The sequence below is a fragment of the Acinonyx jubatus genome, chromosome D3, assembly GCF_027475565.1.
Source record: "Acinonyx jubatus isolate Ajub_Pintada_27869175 chromosome D3, VMU_Ajub_asm_v1.0, whole genome shotgun sequence".
Classification (NCBI taxonomy): domain Eukaryota; kingdom Metazoa; phylum Chordata; class Mammalia; order Carnivora; family Felidae; genus Acinonyx; species Acinonyx jubatus.
The window spans coordinates 73613129-73629550 of record NC_069392.1 but is presented as its reverse complement, the minus strand read 5'-3'; the positions used below and the strand labels follow the sequence as shown (position 1 = coordinate 73629550).

Below are 16422 nucleotides of genomic sequence, written 5' to 3'. Positions count from 1 at the left end.
GCACTATTATTACACTACAGATGCCCAGTGAAGTCATTAACAAATTCAGATTCTAATATATGGGACAAATGAGTCTACACTTAACCAAAATAGATTTTGAGAAGGGAGAAGATACTACCAGATTTCACATTAGCCTTGGGCAGGATCAGACTAATGTGACTTAGTGGTCCCATTAAGTAGACAGAGAAGCGACACGCTAAAACTCTGTGACATAGTATAAAGTTTGGATTAACGCAGTGAAAAAACTACAGAGAGGGAAAACAAATATGATGCTATGACAATTAGGCTGGGTGAGCACAAAGAAGAAGCTTAGCTAAAATTATGAGTTTTGAAAGAAAAAGAAAATACAAGACGATACAGAAGAACAATAAATCATGGGGTTTGATGCAATATGTAAGGCTAGAGGCAAGAAAAAGACCTATTTTCTAGGCAGAGTGATGAGGAAAGGGAGGAAGCGAGCATGACAGGAGGGAGGAAGGGAAGTGATAACATAAATGAGGCAGAAGGGGAACAGACAGCTAATCTGGTCTCAAGAAATTGTAAGTCAGAGAATATTTTCATAAAATGGCACCAGAGAATTCAACAGAAAGTGTTCCACAGGAACAACAAAAGTGCAAGCACCCTTTGCCTATATCAGTAAACCAAATCTTTGCAAAAGTTGAGGAAAATGGGTCTACTTCCTGCTGCTTTGCTTGTTTTTTTACATTTAAGCAGTTATAAAAGAAAGACTTTTATAGTTGACCAAAAATAAATAAATAAGTAAACTGGCTTCCTGATTTAGAAATGGAGAGAATATAGCTCATCTGCCATCTAACAGTTTTTATTTTGGTGGATATTCAGATACATTGGCCACTTTCTCAAAATCGCATGGCAAACTGAGCTCACAGGCATACACAGACCTCCTGATTCCTAATGAAATACCCTTCACTATTCTATACTGTCTTCACTTGCCAAAAACTTCCATATACCAGAAAACGTCATTCTTCACTCAACTTGGTTAATCAATGTGTTTTACTAAATCACGTTAATCAAAAGTAAGTAGAACTGTAATATTTATGAACAAAATGATACAATGTCGGGGCTCAGCGGCATATAGAGGGAGGAAGGAAATGCCCTAGCCAAAAGGACATGTTTTACCCAAGCTCTTACCCCCTTCCCCTGGGACAGCCCATATCCAATGACTGATCGATTCAGGGATATAAAAACCAGGTCCTCTCGTATCCATTCAGAATAGCCCTAAAGGGTCATTCCATCTTCAGAGTTCCCCTCATCCCCCCCCCCCCCCACCGGGTCAACTGAGATTCCACTAAGACTCATCATAACTCAACTTCTCCCTTTGGCAGAACCCACTTCCCGTCCTTCCTTTCCCTGGATGTTGATACCGAGAGCACTCCCTAATAAACCTAAGGGCGAATCTCCATCTCAGGGTTTGCTCACCAGGGAACCCAGCCTATAAAAATGAGTGTTGAAGTTCTTTTTAGTACAAGAGGGTTCATGACATTACTTGATTTGTTTGTGTTTAAAATTGTCTTTAATTTTTAAAAATTGTTTCTAATGTCTATTTATTCTTGAGACAGGGAGAGAGAGACAGAGGTCAAGCAGGGAAGGGGCAGAGACAGAAGGAGACATGGAATCCAAAGCCAGGCTCTGAGCTGTCAGCACAGAGCCCGAAGCAGGGATCAAACTCACAAACTGTGAGATCATGGCCTGAGCCAAATGAAGTCAGACGCTTACCCAACTAAGCCACCCAGGTGCCCCAAATTTTCTCTCATTTTTAAAGGGTACATAGAAAAAAATTTAGTGTCCACCAATCAAGAGATTAAATTATGATAGAGCCTTACAATGGAACACTGCAGTGTGAGATATGAAATAATCTCCAAAATATATAGTGGGAGATAAAGATACAGTGTAGTGTTTAAAACACACTCCCATTCTGGGCTTTAAAAGGAAGACATATGTATGTGTATCTATATACATGTATACATGCATACATATGCATACAACATTTAGAATAATTCTCTAATGATACCAAACCAAAAATAAACAAAAAACACAAGGACAACTATCTATGAAGAAGGAAATTAAGAAGTAAGAGGCTACATTGAGTGGGAATCCTAATTCTCAAGATAAATTCATTGGTCTTAAAGTCTCCCTTTGGCTACTTCACTGTATTCCAAAATATAGCTTAATAAATAATGAAATAAAATGGCCCTGACTCACCAGTTTCTTTTGTTTTAATGATGCACGTGTGCATAGAGTTTCCAAAAAATGTTTAACAAGAATCTATCTGTAGTGTACAATCTTTCAAATCCTAGCTCTTCTCTGCTGTGAGCGCTCTGTCCCCAAACCCATGAATCACTACTTCTGCAAACATATTTTCAGTACATGTTCTATATACGGGCACATAATACTTACGGCTTTATGTGTAATTTGTTTAGAAAGTTGTAATCTGGGGCGCCTGGGTGGCTCAGTCGGTTAAGCGTCCGACTTCGGCTCAGGTCATGATCTCACGGTCCGTGAGTTCAAGCCCCGCGTCGGGCTCTGTGCTGACAGCTCAGAGCCTGGAGCCTGCTTCAGATTCTGTGTCTCCCTCTCTCTTTGACCCTCCCCCATTTATGCTCTGTCTCTGTCTCAAAAATAAATAAACATTTAAAAAAATATTAAAAAAAAAAGAAAGTTGTAATCTGTGTTCCTCAAGGGTAAGCCTGCCACCTTTGCTATTTAATCATCACCAAGCAAACTTCATTCTACTGGGATCTGCAGTGGCTCACCAACACTAAGAAGAGCTCCTGACTTCTACTACTGGTCAATATGTACTTACTGAATGAATAAACAGAATAATGATACCTAGCATTTACTAAGCTCTGTTTGCCAAGCAAGAGAAGACCCTTTTTTTGTTAAATCGAACTCCTTCTGGACTCTTTCAAGAATCTTACTCCCTTAGTCATCCTCTACCTGTCTACCATTTTAATGTCCACTAAATTAGCCTTTGTCCTTCTAACATGTTCACATGTCATCTTTATCCAACACGCCTTCCCTTGTTACTGACGCCTGGTTGTAAATCTAGTTCTCTGACTCTGTCATTCTAATTACAATCAACATTTTGAAACCTGTGGTCTTTGACTCCCTGTTTCCCTTTCCTCACTACAAAAGGTCTCAGGTATTCGCGTTTCTATCCACAAACAGGATCTAAGGACTCAAGAGCTCCTTCTACATGAAGAGATCAATGATTTCTCTGACACTCCAGGGCAGAACTCTCCAGTACTAACAGAGAGAAGCAATGCCCTGGACAGACGTGAGGAAGGAGAGGCTGCTTTGACAATAATGTACTGTTGACACCTATTCTTTCCATTCTTTCTAAATCCAACCAATTTTATTCAGTTCTTACAGTCTTATAAAGCTGCTGGTCTGACATGGCCGATCACTTTCTAATCCTCAACCGTCTCTCTTCGGTGTCTGGTTCAGTTCTCCCACAATTATCCTCTATCTTGGCAGCTTTCTTCTGCCTAGATATATGAAAGCATAGAAAGCCCTAGGAAGAATTCAAAGGACAAGGGAAGATCTCATATCTCTGTTTTTCATTGGATTTGGACTATTTAATTTGATTTTTCTTTTAATAAAAACCTTAGGATGAAATTTACTTTTCCCCTTATGATCCAATTTTTTATTATGAAAAATTTCAAAGGTACAAAAGGTTCAAAAAAGAGTATAAAACTCACTCAACGAATAATATGGTACCATATTTCCCTTGTCAACATTTGTGTATGTATGTACCCACATACATATTCTTTTTTGCTAAACCTTTTGAAAATAATCTACACACACTATGACAATTCACCACTAAATAATTTAAAATATACAGCTTAAAAATAAAGACAATTGTCCTTCATAAACACAATCCCATTATCACAATCACCATTATCAACACCATAATAATTCTCTAATAGCATCTATAATCCAGCCTATATTCAAATTACTTTAGCTGTCTAAAAAATGTTTTCTGTAACTTCTTTTAAACCAGTAAATATTCAAGTTGTATGCATTGCATTTGGTTGTTATGTCTCTTTGGTCTTTAGTTCTAAAACAGTCCCAACTTTGTTTTTTTCATATAAATTAAAAAAAAAAACAAAAAACAAAATGAATTGCTCATAAAATGTTACACATTTTAGATTTGTGTGATTTTTTTTTCTCATGTCATTTAGCTTGTTTCTCTATCTCCTATTTTTCCATAAACTGGAATTTGAACCCAAAACATCACTAGGCTCAAGTAAAACATTTTGGGCAAGAATACTTCATAGATGACATTGTATACACTGCATGGTACATCACCACAGGAGGCATGTAACATCACATTGTCCTACACCATTTGATTAAGGTACTGACTACCAGATATCCCCACTGTAACTATTTTTTCCTCCTTTAAAACCATCAATAACCTATGGAGTGATGTTGTGATAAGACCATGCTGTTCTGCGATATCACATATAACACTGATATCTCATGTGATTTCTAAAGCTATAAAACAGGACAACATGTGAAAAATCGAGTATGAGATCAATGTTAATTTCTCTACATTGCTTTTTAAACTCTCGGGAGCACCTGGGTGGCTCAGTCAGTTAAGTGTCTGACTTCGGCTCAGGTCATGATCTCGCAGTTTGTGAGTTCGAGCCCAATGTTGGGCTCTGTGCTGACAGCTCAGCCTGGAGCCTGCTTTGGATTCTGTGTCTCCCTCTCTCTCTGTCCCTCCCACCCTCAAAAATAAACAAACATTACAAATAAATTTTAACTCTGAAATGCAAAAGCAAGGTGTATTTCTATCCCAGGAACACGGGCATTTTCAGAGGAGAGCCAATATCATCTCAGTCTGTGTACTTCCTGTGTGCCAGGCAGGCCCCCTGAGACTTACAGAACAACAAACTCAAATTCTCTCTCATGAGAATGGGCACACATGAACAGCCTACACTACCCACCTTCTGACGGGGAACACAAGAAACAAGGACCGTAAGTAGCTCAACCTTACTTGCCACAGCTGCAAGGGAAGAAAAAAGGAAAGTCTGTAAAGGTTTATTCAGATTCTCATAGAATATTCCTACTTCATTTGTCAGAAGAGTGTGTTCAAGTCAAATTCACAATATGATGTCATGAAGGAAGTGATTATTAAGACTATGAGTTTTCTTTGTGCTGTGCTTTTGATACCAATTGATTAAAGACTTGGAAAAAACTGAATCAGATCATACTCTTGACTATAAAGCAATAAGACAGCTAGGCCATAAAATGTACTAAGAAATAATTGAGCTGCTTACTCAGAACAAAAGGTTTCTGGAATTCGAGAGTTGTGAGGGACACAACCTTCTGAACACTCAGCTTGTCTCTAAACTGACAACATTATACTTTATTATTTGAGTGGCAAGAAACCTACTCCCAATGAACTTGAAACTTAAGAACTGCTGTTTTAAAGGAGTTCCAATATTCTGTTCAAAAGGACATGTGCAATGAGCAGATGGCAATGGAAGACAACACAGTCTTCTTTCTCATTACAAAACAGCCCTGAGCACATGAGAATCAGGTTTTGAAGAACTGTAGAGCTATCTGGTCAAAAATATATCACAATTTTTTAAATGATTCATAGATGTTGAGGCATGAGTCATTTTCTAAATTTCTACAGCTGCCATCAGGATGTCTGAATTCAACTTCTGCTCTATCACCAACCCGCCTCAGTTTCAAGAGCTACGATTAAGCTAAAAGCAAACGATGCCCATCGAGCCCCTAAATTTTAGGCAACAGGGACCCCATTTGGTAGAACCAAATCTCTCCTCTAATCTCACCTGCCTCTCGGTTATTCCTACTTTTTTCCCTCATATTGCCATCAAAACTAAATTGAGCACTGAAGTTTTTCACTGTTCATAAATTAAACGACCCAGAAGTAGAAACAAACATGCTGCCCCAAACTGGAAGTTGAATTGCCACATTATTCTGGGGACTGGTGAAGTATGCTGAGTAAATACGATGATTTGACAGTCATTCTGGCAAGGGACGGTCCCAGCTCCTGCACTTACTAACTACAAACCTTAAGGAAATATGTAACCTCTCTCCAAGTCAGAATGCCCTAATTCATAACATTACCCTTTTCCTTAGAGACCACAGAAAAGTGTTCTACCTGTCACAACTGCTCTTGACAAGGTCACGAATGACCTCTCCATTACTAAATCCAATGTCAAGTCCGAATCTTCATCTTTCTTGACCTACTAGCAGCATTTGGCATAGTTCATACTTCCTCACCCTTAAAACACTTCTCTTTGCCTCCAGGTCTTCATTCCTTCCTGACACCTCTCGAGCTTTAGTCTCTCATTTTCCCTCATGTTTGACCTTTAAATGTTGGCATTCCAAGAGCTTAGTCCTCGCACTTTTCTGGCAACCCTCCTTCCCTTCCTTCCTCCCTCCTTCAATGATCTCACCAAGCCTCATGGCCTAAATACCAACTACCCATTGGCAATTCCTAACTTACAGCTTGAGGCTGTCTTCTGACTCCACACTCACATATCCAACTTCCTACTCAACATTTCCCTCTAGATAGCTAATTAGCTTCTCAAACTTGACCTGTTCAAAAGTGAGTCCCTGGTCTTCTTGCCCAAACCTGTGCCTCCCACAATCCTCACCATCTACGTTGACAGCAACTCCATTTTTACAGCTCCACGGGCCAAAATCCTGGAATCATCTTTGAGTCTCCCCTCACATACATTCCACACCCCACACCATCAGAAAAAAACCACTACCGGTAATACCTTCAAAGTACTCTATCCGGAGCCGTAAGACTCCCCTACACCTTCACTACCACCACCCCACTCCAAATCACTGGCATCTCCCACCATGAATAACACAATAGCCTCTCAACTGGTCCCCCTGTTTTCCTGTTGCAATCTCAACAGAGCATACAGAATGACGCTATTTTTTTTTTCATCACATCGCATCACGAATCTGCTCGGAATTCTTCCCATGACTTCCTGTCTCGCTCAGAGTAACAGCCAAATTATACAACTGCCTATCCTACATGAATGAGGCTGCTGTTGTCTCCCATGCTTTCTCTTCATCCGCTCTTGACTCTTTCTTGGTTTTCTTCAACTCATCAGGCAGGGTCTTATCTCAGAACAGTGTCCCCCAGGCAGGTCTTCAGGGCACACTCCCTGACCCCCTTCAGGTCTCTTCTCAGCGAGCCCTTTCCCAACTAACATAAATGACAAAATCTACTATCCTAACAGTATTTTATCCTGTCTCTCCAGAGCACTTACAATCCTTTAACATACCAGACGTTTTGCTTATTTCTCTTCTGGCTCTCCCACTATAATGTAAACTTGAAAGTGATGATTGATGTTTGTTTTGTTCTACACTGTATTTCCAGTGCCCAGAATTTCTGCCACGTAGCATGCACCCAAATACTTGTTGAATACACGAACAAAGAAGTGAATAAAGTATATTTGCTTTGGCTTAAAAAAGAGTTGTATCCATCAGCAAATGAAAATACGTCTTGATTTTACATGCTCTGGATTTCACTGAAGAGTTGCTAATCAATTAATTTTCTATAATAATTGCAACAATTAATACAAGTCCCCCTAGTCAAATCCCTGCTAACATACTGTTTTTCCTAAGCTGCAGGCTGTTCCTCTTCTATTCTATCTGTGACACATACACAACCAGACATGTCGTAGGACCCATGCAGCTAATTAGCTGACATAGTTTAATCACTACTACACTCACGAAGGCCTGTTAATGAGTCAGAAAACTGTTTCTTAAACTAAGTAAAGTGATCTTTTATTAGTGTGAACTTTTCACTCCCCCTAATGGTGGTTTTTACTGTTTGTTTATATTTGAAATGTTTAGAAAAAAGAAGAGCCCTTAAGGAAGACAGCCAAATAAATAATTTGAATGTGAGAACAGAAGCTAACTGGCACACTCTATCAGTCTGTTATCACTGACATATATTAACTACCAACATTCAGAAAGAAATATGTATGTTCAAAACGCTAGTAAAATACCTTCAGTGAGTTTGAAAGGTCATAAATTACAATTGCTAAGCTGAATGGGAGACAGTGGTTAAAAAGTCATGTATTTCCAGTAATTTTCTATTCTAAAAGAGCCTGCAGAATAACCATTGGCACTTGAGCAATTTTCTCTGCCCTAAACTGACCAGTGCCCTAACTTTTTATTATTCCATCATTTTCTGACTTCCATTAACCCAAGCAACTATCAGCCAAAACAAAACAAAACAAAACAAAACAAAACAAAACCTACATGTTCATTAAACATCACCAACACATTTTGGAAAAGATGCCTAATTTTATTTGAAGTGTTTGATATTTCATGAATACAGTATATATGTTAATAGAAAAGAAATAAAAACTCTACTTGGCCAAGGACTTTCTGAATGTAGTCATGATGTAGGACTTCTTCCAACATAAATTTTTGTGGTCTTCTCAGCAAAGTAGCTTTAAGTAATCAGATACAGATCAAGGCAAATGAACCACAAGCACAGGGTTCAAATTCGAAGTTGACATCATAATCATATTATCTGTAAGTAGGGACATAAGGTATCCTCACTGATAACAGGATTTCACTGGGCCGTAGGAAAACTCTCAGTTGGTTCTGCCTGTGATCAATGGCATGCACATAGCTAAGACCATGAACTCTTTATAAAGTGCAACAATGAAGGGGACAAAATGGGAACGAACCTACAAACTTCACTAACCCCATACTTTTTTTTAACGTTGTTTTTTGTTTTTTCTTTTTAAGACAGAGAGAGACAGAGCATGAGCAGGGGAGGGGCAGAGAGAGAGGGAGACACAGAATCTGAAGCGGGCTCCAGGCTCTGAGCTGTCAGCACAGAGACCAACATGGGGCTGGAACCCGCAGACTGTGAGATCATGACCTGAGCCGAAGTCGGATACTTAACCAACTGAGCCACCCAGGCTCCCTAGAGTTATCCCTACACATCTAAACAAGTAAAATAAAAATATAGTGATAATACCAAATGCTGGCACGGCTGCAAAGAAACTCAATCCCTCATACACGGCTGGTGGAAATGTTAAATGGTGTAGCCACCCTGGAAAACAGTTTGGCAGTTTCTTCACAAACTAAACTTTACAATTATCATACCACCCAGCTATCACATTCCAAGGCAATTATCCCAGAAAACATGAAACTTTACATCCAAACACACACAAAAAAAACTGTACAAAAATGTTCATAGCAGCTGTATTTGTAATAGCCCAAAACTGGGAACAGCCCCAACGTCCCAGGGAATGGTTAAACAAATTGAGGTACATATATACCATGGAATACTAGTCAAATTATGCAACAATTTGGATGAATCTCAAAAATTACCTCATGCAACAATTTGGACGAATCTCAATCTCAAAAAGCTTTCTGTTGTGTAATTCCATTTATATGGCACTCCTGTACCGATAAAATTATAGAGATGGAAAATTGATTAGTGACCAGAGGTTAGGGATTGAAGGGAGATGGATTTGACTAAAAAGGTATAGCAGGAAGGAGATCTTCATGATGATGGGATAGTTCTCTACCTTGATCACAGTGCCAGTTACAGGTATGTACACAGGTGATCAAATGGCATAGAACCATGTTCAGGCATTGCACCAATGTCAATTTCTGGGTTTTGCTATTGTACTGTAGTTGGATAAAATGTAACCACTGGGGGGAATTGCCTGAAGTTACATAAAATGTAACCATTGGGGGAAATCAGACCTCTCTGCACTATTTTTGCAACTGCCTGTGATCTACAATTATTTCAAAACAAGACTAAGAGAAAATGGGAAGAATTATTCATGTAGAGAAAGAAAAATAATACAAAACATTGTGTGAAAGCCATATGATATTACAGCAAGAGCAAAGAAATAAACCAAAGGATCAGAATAGAGTGTTCAGAGTATGTAAGAGAACTCGTTCTACAATAAGGGTAGCATCCCTTGTGTAAGGGGAAAAGAGAGAATGCTTCTAGGAAAACTGGCACACTACATGGAAAATAAACTGGATCTCTTCCTTGTGACATTAAAAAAAAAAAAAAGACTGGATGCACTAAAGACCTATACATTTTAAAGAAAACTATAAAGTTAGTAGAACATAAGAGTAACTTTATGACATAAAATTTAGGGAAACACTTCTCAAAACCCCCGAAGCACAAACCAGAAGGCAATTTTTTTCCAATCTGATTACATCAAAATTGAAGATTTCTGTTCAATGAAACCCATCAGGAAAAATGTTACAGACAAATGATAGAATAGAAACAAGAACACTCAAAATATTTTAAAGACCAGTATCTAGGAAATACAAGGAATTTCTGCAGATTAACAAGTAATGAAACCTCAAAGTAAAAATGAGAAAGAGATGAACAATTTTACAAGAGGGAAAACGAAAAGATAAAATACACATGAAGAAATGCTCAAACTCCTTAGTAACAGTGAAATGTAACTTAAAATGAGATTTTACTTTGTATCAATTAGTGCCAGGAAAAACTAGGACACTGGATAACACTAAGCATCCAGGGAGATCCAAGGACACAGAAACGGTCAAGAACTTTCTGCAGGAGTACAGACCGTTGCAGTTTGTTCTGGAACACAATCCAGCAGTCCTTTGATAAAACATAGGAATGCAGAATGCACTATGATCCAGAAATCACAATCCTGGATATAGATCTCAAAGAAAGCATCATAAGGGCGCTTGGGTGGCTCAGTCAGTTGAGCATCTGACTCTTGATTTTGACTCAGGTCATGAACCTATAGTCGTGAGATTGAGCCCGCATCAGGTTCCATGCTAAGCATGGAGCCTACTTAAGATTCTCTCTCTCTGCTCCTCTTCCCTGCTCTCAATCTCTCTCGCTAAAAAATAAAAATGAAATAATAAATAAAAAAAAGAAAGCATCATAGAGGCCTCAGATGTATATTTATTATACAGTATTGTCTATAGAAGAAGGAAAATAAAGGTAAAATGGGTATCCACAAATGGGAGAGCAGATTGATAACCTGTAGTAGATACACTCTCTGAAACACTCTGCAACAGTCAGATGCAATGGACAGTGACACGAATAGCTCTTTAAAATGTGGTAAGAAGGAGGGGCGCCTGAGTGGCTCAGTCCGTTGAGCGGCCGACTTCGGCTCAGGTCATGATCTCACAGCTCATGAGTTCGAGCCCCGCGTCAGGCTCTGTGCTGACCGCTCAGAGCCTGGAGCATGCTTCGGATTCTGTGCCTCCCTCTCTCTTCCCCAACCCACTCGCATTCTGTCTCTGTCTCTCTCAAAAAAAAATAAACATTAAAAAAAATGTTTTTAATGTGGTAAGGAGAAAAAGTTTCAATTTATGATATTATACAGCATATATGATATATAATATTTAATATATAACATGATATCCCTAAAAATTAAAAATGTGGGCACCCAAGACAATATATACTTAATAACACCTACAAACAGAAGGATACGTATCACACATGCTAAAATGGCTTCCAACGGGTTGATGAACAAGGGAATGGGGTGGGAACTGGAAATAAAAGACAATGATTGGGGAAAAAAAACAAACCAGGAGACACACCTTGAACAGCCAATGATGATCAGTGAATTGAGAATGATTCATTCAATCCTCTGCACCTGAGGTCCAAAACAAACTTTAAGGGCTCATACCTAACAGAGCACCCTACTAAGGCTCAATGCTCTCATGACAAAGGCATTAAAACTAGCTCACTACTTTCAAGTTTTCAACGTTAAGCCCGTTACATGGAAAAACCACTCCACTTACATTGCTTCAAAACAGAACTTATATCCAAGATAGAAATAAAAGGAAATTGTAAGATACAAGGCTCACTACTCAAAATTTAAGTTCCTTCAATGATACTCAAATAAAGCAAAGCCCAGTCCTTTAGATTTACTTAATCACCAAGATCTTTTAATATTTAGCTACGTATAGGTGGCAATAAGAAAAAATAAAGTGTATTGTCTAGTTTTGTTAGGTAGAGCTCTGGACTGTTTTTAAAATATAGACATTTAATCAAATGAATGTCTCCATAATAATCTCTTGTTGAAATTAATGAGGGATTTACCATCTATGTACGTTCTGTTTTCCCAATTTGAAATAATTAAGACCTGTTATTTTCACTGAAATCAAGGAAGTTTTTGATTCTTTGTAAATTAAGGTGTTTCAATACATTATTTTTACCTTTAAACCGGCTTCCACCTCCATTGCCACAAGTAGCTTATAAAGCAAGAAAATTTGTATGTTACGCCAAAATTTCAAAAAGTCAATCAATTTCTCTTAGACAACGTGTGATTCTTGCCATCTTATCCATAAAGTCCTAAGCAACATCATCTGAAAGAGTCATACCCTGCCTTTTTTTGGCTTACGGCAAATGTTACTATGAAACCAAGCTGTAGCTCTCAATGAATCCTAAAATCAGCAGCATCCCAAAATTGCCAACGCGGTCAAGACGCAACCGTACCTGCCATAATTTCAAACTATAAGAACAAGCAAATTCTGCCTAGAACCTCAGAAACTGCCAAAGCAAGTGAGTCAAAACATAAAAGTAAAGTTTTGAATCAAAGGCAGCGTTGACTCCAAACATACAGAACGCTGGGACCCAAAAGTAAGTGGGAGTAGCAGGTATCCTTAGACCAAGTCCGATGGCAAAGGGATGAGGGCGAGCAGGTGGCACCTCAAAAATGAAACTGTAACAGACGTCAGTACCTTAGGCAAGAACAAACTAGAGAGGAGTACCGATAGGTCAGGAGAGACCGTGCTTACCCCCAAAGCAAGCACATTACCCAAAAGCACCGTTAGTAGCCACCCACCCCTCATCACAAACCACCTCACTCCCTTTACATTGCCAGCGCGGGCAGGGAGGTTCCATCTCATGACCAAAGCCAGTGTCACCAAAAGCAAATGTCACACACCAGGCCAAGGAGCCCCAAAGACCCGAGGCAAAACCCCCGCTCCAGGCAAACGCGCCTAGCTATGGGCCTGAACCTGCAAGCTCGGCAAAGAACAGAACTTCCATCAGCAGCGCTCGAACAGCTGGCGCCGCCCACGTTCAGAACGGGCTGTGACCCTTGACCCCCGGCAGCCGACCTCCACGTCGCGGGCACATCCCACGCCGGGGGAACGTTCCCCCTGGGGTGGCTGGAAAGCCCCCTTACCTGTCACAGCTTCAACTCATGCCGCGATGTTGTCTGTCCCACCGCCCGCGGGTGCCCCAGCAAAGGCGGACAAGGCGAGAACGTTCTGTGGGGAGGATGTGGGGTGCTCAAATCAGCGTAGGCAAACCTTTGGGGACCGCAACCCGAGCGCAGCCGGCGTGTCCCCACCGAGGCTGCAAGGCGCCGTTGCCGCCGCCGCCACCGCCGCCGCTGCAGTAAATCAGCTGACACCCAACTGCCGTGACTTTCGCTGCAACTGTCGCAAAAATGAGGGGGAGGGAAATGATCATCATTTCCATACTTGCCTGGCCTAGGCTGGAGCCGGTGAAGCTGACCGCGTCACCATGGAGACCGAACGGAGGCTAGGGTTGTCGACTTTGGGCAAAGAGTGCGCGGCCGCCATTTTGGTCCTGGGAAGTCTGGTCTAGGCTCTCATCTCGCCTCCAATTCCCATGCTTGGAGGACCAAGATGGAGGGAAGAATGAAATGGCAAGTCTAGGTGTTCCCAGGCTGTCCCAAGTTTACTCTAACGCCCCCGAGACTCGGTCCAGACACTTAGAAAGTGTTAGCTCTGGAATTTGGTTACTGCTTCCTTCTGACCTCGAACTTAGCTGTTGCCCACGACGCAGAGGGCCAGAGGAGGAACTCTGCTGCTCGGCTACGGAAGTCTGACCTTGTGCAACATTCCTGTAGAGGAGAGGGAATGAATGTACACCGTGTGGGCGGTTGAGCCTAGTGGAGCGTGAGATCTGCATTCACAGAGGCTTGTATTGGGATCCCGGGTGCTCCACTGCACACTCTTAATGTCATCTGGGGCATGATGCTGCTTCTCTTTATTCTCCTCTATGTCCCCACATAAAAAAGTGGGCATAATAATCTCATGGGTGTCTAGGAGGTTAAGCGAGCTCAATAAATGTTAGTTATGTATTATGTTTGCTTATCTTCCTCCCAAATATTTGTTGAATGAATGAACAGCAGCCAAGGGAAAAACTGGTGCAATGCTGGTGGCCAATGGTCAGTTATGTTAAAAAGACAGAAAAGATTTTCATTCCATAGCTTTGTTTTTTCTTCATAATCTCACTAATGGATTTATAGGACAAGAATTCTATTGCAATCCTCAGAAGTAAAATGTATGTAGGAATCAGCTGGGGAGTTTGTCAAAATGAAGTTTCTGATTCAGTAGGTCTGAAGTGGGTTGCTGAGATCCCCCATTTCTAATGAACTCCCAGGTAACGAACGTCCTTTGCCGCTGGTCCTTGGACTGAACCTTGAACAGCGAAATCCTATTGGGATGGGTCTGAAGCAGGGGATTAGGGAATTAGAACAGGGCAGAAACAACTCCCTGAGACAGGAGCATTTCCTTGCTAATATATCAAAAGAGCGCTAGGAATTGGTTTGGTCAAAAGGCTTTCTGTCAGTTTATAATTCTTGCAAATGACAACCTTCCCCTCTTCCCTTCTTTCCAGTTTAGACAATCCTCCTCCCCGCAACACATCGCAGACCCATCAGTGTTCTGGGGGGCATTCCCCCTCTTCCTTCACTAGGCCTTTTAGCATTCTTTAGGTCTTGGGTGTTGTTTCCTATATGCCATTTATTTGTACAGACCAGCTCTGCTGCCACTAGGAGAAAAACTAAATCATAATGTTGACCAGGGAAGTCAATAGAACCCTTGAAAATCAGCAATTCTGAAATTGTCTTATACTGCAAATTGGGATTCTACAATTTTCCTCAACTTTATCTGCCTTCCAAACACATGGGGGCAAGGGAAGAGCAGGGAAATTGTGTTAAATAGAAGAAATTAATTCCTTGGACAGCTGGTTCCATATACTCACTTCCTCTGTTGTGATGATGAATACATTTAAACTGTTAAGTTCATGATCTCCTTTACAAATTACAAGAACTATTTGGAAATATAGGAAGCACAGAATGGTTACCACGGGACGAGCTTAGACTTCATTAAAGCTTGTTTGGTTTGTAAAGGAAATCTATAAAACATCTCTCCTAGATAAAGCTGACTTTTATTCAACAAATATTAATTAAACTTTACAAAATTACTGTGTTTCAACTACCTTCCTAGGAATAAAAGGTCAATAGGAAGATTAGTGAGAAGCTTTCTGACTACTAACACTCTGGCCCCTCTCTGCCAAGTTTACAAAATGTATTGCCAAAGTCTATATATAAATAAATGCGTGTAATCTCCTGAGCTGCAGAACTAAAATAAAGATTCAAAAGGAATAAAATTCTTCTGGTTCAGAAAAATTCACACATTTTTATATGCACGTATATATGTTTTCCATGTGTAACCTTCCTGAAAGTTAAGATTTGTACCTTCAGTAAGCTGATCCTGAGTATATTTTTTTTTCAACGTTTATTTATTTTTGGGACAGAGAGAGACAGAGCATGAACGGGGGAGGGGCAGAGAGAGAGAGGGAGACACAGAATCGGAAACAGGCTCCAGGCTCTGAGCCATCAGCCCAGAGCCCGACGCGGGGCTCGAACTCACGGACCGCGAGGTCGTGACCTGGCTGAAGTCGGACGCTTAACCGACTGCGCCACCCAGGCGCCCCCTGAGTATATTTTTTTAATAAATAATTTATTCATTCCTGTCACCTGGAGGAATTATATAAAAATCTGAAAAGATTTGCACAACCAAAACATTCGGTTCAACATATATTTATTGAACCTTAACTGAAAGCAGAGCTGAGAAAGCAAGAATTTGGCAAGTTCAGTTCTATAGAGGAAAGTAGGCTGTGCTTCCCACCAAGGCTCAAAAAATAAGGAATTCTCAGGGCGCCTGGGTGGCGCAGTCGGTTAAGCGTCTGACTTCAGCCAGGTCACGATCTCGCTGTCCGTGAGTTCAAGCCCCGCGTTGGGCTCTGGGCTGATGGCTCAGAGCCTGGAGCCTGTTTCCGATTCTGTGTCTCCCTCTCTCTCTGCCCCTCCCCCGTTCATGCTCTGTCTCTCTCTGTCCCAAAAATAAAAAAACGTTGAAAAAAAATTTTTTTTAATTAAAAAAAAAAAAAAGAATTCTCTCAAAATTGGAAAGTGTTGGGGCAGCTGGAAAGAATGGAAAATCCTCCCCCACCCAAGATATAAGCCTATAATATAGCACAGTATGAGAAATAAGGAGTACATAAGGAGTCGTGGAAAAAAGACGAGTTGCTTCTAGGTTGAGGTGAGGAAGGATAATCACATCAGGTTCCACAGAGGTCTATAAAAGTGGATAGGATTT

General features: G+C 40.5%; 1 protein-coding gene across 6 annotated transcripts in view; it reads right to left on the bottom strand.

Moving 5' to 3' along the window:
• WDR7 (WD repeat domain 7) overlaps positions 1-13330 on the bottom strand; it is a 352494-nt gene extending 339164 nt beyond the window's left edge. For 5 of the 6 annotated variants that reach the window (XM_053205738.1, XM_053205737.1, XM_053205734.1 and 2 more), the window contains exon 1: positions 13191-13330. The gene's annotated coding sequence lies outside the window, so the exon portion shown is untranslated. The remainder of the gene's footprint in view (positions 1-13190) is intronic. The other variant, XM_053205735.1, reaches the window with a different exon arrangement.
• Between the last annotated feature and the right edge of the window lie 3092 nt (positions 13331-16422).